The sequence below is a fragment of the Geospiza fortis genome, unplaced genomic scaffold, assembly GCF_000277835.1.
Source record: "Geospiza fortis unplaced genomic scaffold, GeoFor_1.0 scaffold112, whole genome shotgun sequence".
Taxonomy (NCBI): domain Eukaryota; kingdom Metazoa; phylum Chordata; class Aves; order Passeriformes; family Thraupidae; genus Geospiza; species Geospiza fortis.
This window is the reverse complement of record NW_005054298.1, coordinates 13875496-13876269: the sequence shown is the minus strand read 5'-3', so window position 1 is coordinate 13876269 and position 774 is coordinate 13875496. Positions and strand designations below refer to the sequence as shown.

The window sequence follows — 774 nt, the reverse complement described above, 5'->3', positions numbered from 1 at the left end:
ACCCAGTTTTTTCCCCTCCTGCCTGAACCCACCCAGTTGCTCTGGCCCACCCAAGCCAGGCAGAGAGAACTGTCTTTTCAGGGTGGGGATGTGGGCACCTCCCTTCAGCCCAGGACCCCCAGAGCCTGCAGTCTCCACGGCAGCTCCAGTCCAGGACACCCAGCTTGTTCTCCTGCTCTGGGGAGACAGCAGGGGTCTCCAGAGCAGGACAAGGCATGGATGGCAGGACCTCCTGCCTTCTCTCTCTGCTGTTGGAGCCAAGTATGTCCCACAGCGTCTCTGCACCCATCCTCTCCCAATCCCAAGGCGTAAATTCCGTTCTTGCTTCTTCCTGTGCAGAGAGCCTCGCCAACCCCATTGGCCCCTCCCGGGGACCAGGTCTATCCCAGGAAACCTATACTAACAAAGCAGCAGCCCGAGGAAGAAGGGAGTCCACAGGGTTGGATGGCTGACCCCATTCCCCCAGTCCCCAGGAGACCCTCTACAACACACCAGCACATGCAGAGAGCAGAGCTACCCCAGCCACAAACCTTCCTGACAGAGCCAAAGTTTACAGGCTACCCTAAAATAATGAAGGCACAGAGAAGGGACCACTTCCTAAGGAGCCTAGAGCCAATATGGAGAAGGAAGAGACCCTGCAGCCCCTGCCCCAGCCGTTCCCAAGGAGCTTGGCACAGCTGGGACAAGGACGTCCTTGTCCCCAGGGCTGCATGTCCGTGGGAAGGGGCCCGTCAGCCGCCCACATTCTCCCGCCCCTGGGGTGGCCTGTCCCCA

The 774-nt window shown here is 59.8% G+C and overlaps 1 protein-coding gene across 1 annotated transcript in view; it reads right to left on the bottom strand.

The window, feature by feature from the left end:
• Nucleotides 1-774, bottom strand: part of PRKAG3 (protein kinase AMP-activated non-catalytic subunit gamma 3) — a 4216-nt gene that overhangs the window by 2636 nt on the left and 806 nt on the right. The window lies entirely within an intron of this gene.